Here is a 2,292-nt window from a genome sequence, read left to right as displayed (position 1 = left end):
GCAGGAATTGCCCCAAAATGTAGTGTCATTTACATTGCTAAATTGCTCTTATCATTTAATATGTTTGAAGAGAACAAAGGAACAGAGAAGCCTGGCTTTGTGTTTTAAGTTGATTCCTATACGCTATGTTCTGAACTGGAGTAAATAGTTGTAGCATATTCATATCATGGGAACAAATTTAATGTCAAAGCATGAAGCCAGAACCTTAACTGACATAGACGTATCAATCAAAGTGAATCAGAATGTCTGTGCTTGCTTTCTGTTTTGTTTATTTTGTTTTTTAATATAATTATTTGGATTTAAGTCTTTGTGTGATCAACTTAAAAAAATGTCCTGCAGACACAGTTGCTGGGGGAAAACCATTGTTCCTCAGCAGTAAGCCATGTTCCACCTTTATTGGAACACTAAAGATTGACATAAGCAATATCTATTTTGTTTCTCATCATCATGGTGCATCCCAAGTTTCTCCCTAAGGGCTCTTGCATACATCCTGTAGTATTTCACGCTGCATGTAGACCCAGTGAAATCAGCAGAACAACTATTCAATATGAGTAATAGTGACAATACATGACCCTAAGTGAACGTGCCTCCTGACTCTTCAGTTAAACATATAGAAACACATTTCCTTCTGCACATACATGGGCAACAGTGACCATGAAACCATCATGTTCACTGTCCGATGTAAGGCAGATAAAACTGATAGCAGGGTTGAAGTCTTGGACTTCAAAAATGCAAATTTCAACAAGCTTAGGTCACTAGTAGGGCAAGGGTTGTGGGACCAGGGACCAAAGGTGAAAGGTGTGCACGAAGAGTGGTTGTTCCTTAAGGACACGATCCTTGAAGCCCAAAGGAAGTCCATTCCCATGCAGAGAAAAGGTAACAGAAGGGCTGGGAAGTCCTCTTGGCTAAACAGGGAAATCATGGTCCTCTTAAGAAAGAAGAAAGAGGCTTATAAACAATGGAAGCTCGGGGTGGGCTCCAAGGAGAACTATTCCACAACAGCCTGTTTTTGCAGGGAAGAGATAAGAAAGACTAAAGCAGCAACCAAACTTAGATTAGCAACAGGGGTCAAGGACAACAAGAAGTCCTTCTTTAGGTACATAGGTAACAGAAGGAAAACAAATGGGACTGTGGGGCCATTGCTCAACAACTCAGGAGAATTGGTTACTGGCACCTGGGAGAAAGCTGAACTCCTGAACTTTGCCTCAGTCTTTCACCGGACCAAGGGGAAAACGACACCGGGTAGAGTACAGGATAAGCACGGTAGGAATAATTGCCTGTCTAATACTGCCATAGAATTGATGTATGACCATTTAAAAAAATTAGACACATACAAGTCAGCGGGACTGGATGATCTTCATCCGAGAGTGCTGAAGGAGCTGGCTGAAGTCATTGCAGAATCCCTGGCAAAACTCTTCCACAAATTATAGCGCTCTGGAGAAGTCCCTGAGGACTGGAGGAGGGCCAATGTTGTGCTCATCCACAAGAAGGGCAGGAGGGAGGAACCGGGTAACTATAGGCCAATCAGCCTAACTTCCATCCTAGGGAGAATCCTAGAAAAGTTCACCAAAGAGTCTATCTGTGATAAGCTTACAGAAGGTAAGATTCTGAATGACAGCCAGCATGGCTTCATAGAGGCAGGTCTTGCCTTACCAACCTCATCTCCTTCTATGACAAGGTAACTCACCATCTGGACATGAGAAAGCAGGTTGATGTTGTATACCTTGACTTCCAAAAGGCCTTTGATCTAGTATCCCATGATGTCCTCATGAGAAGATTGGAGGACTGTCACCTTAACTCCAAGACAGTCAGGTGGCTGAGAAACTGGCTGTAGGACAGGACCCAGAGAGTCTTAGTGAATGGATCTGTGTCATCCTGGCAAGAAGTGGGCAGCGGTGTCCCGCAGGGGTCAGTGCTTGATTCAGTACTTTTCAACATATTTATTAACAATTTGGATGTGAGGTTGAAGAGCTCACTGGCCAAGTTTGTGGACAACACCAAGTTATGGGGAAGCATGGTCATGCTTGAAAATAGGCTACAGATACAGGCAGACCTAGACAGGCTAGCAAGCTGGGCAGATTGGAATCTGATGAAGTTCAACATGGAGAAATGTAAAGTGCTTCACCTTGGGATGAACCTATGTCAGCCCTGGACAGTATAGCAGGAGGTTTATTACATACTAGCCAATTGCCTGTCAAGAATGATGTGGGAGAGGGGAGTGGGACAGAGGCCTGTGTCTGGCTCCCAATCCCCCTTCCCCCCCCGTGCTTTGGGTCTGGTCATGCTCCCCCG

The sequence above is a fragment of the Alligator sinensis genome, unplaced genomic scaffold (genome assembly GCF_000455745.1).
Source record: "Alligator sinensis unplaced genomic scaffold, ASM45574v1 scaffold222_1, whole genome shotgun sequence".
NCBI lineage: Eukaryota > Metazoa > Chordata > Crocodylia > Alligatoridae > Alligator > Alligator sinensis.
This window is presented reverse-complemented; position numbering follows the sequence as displayed.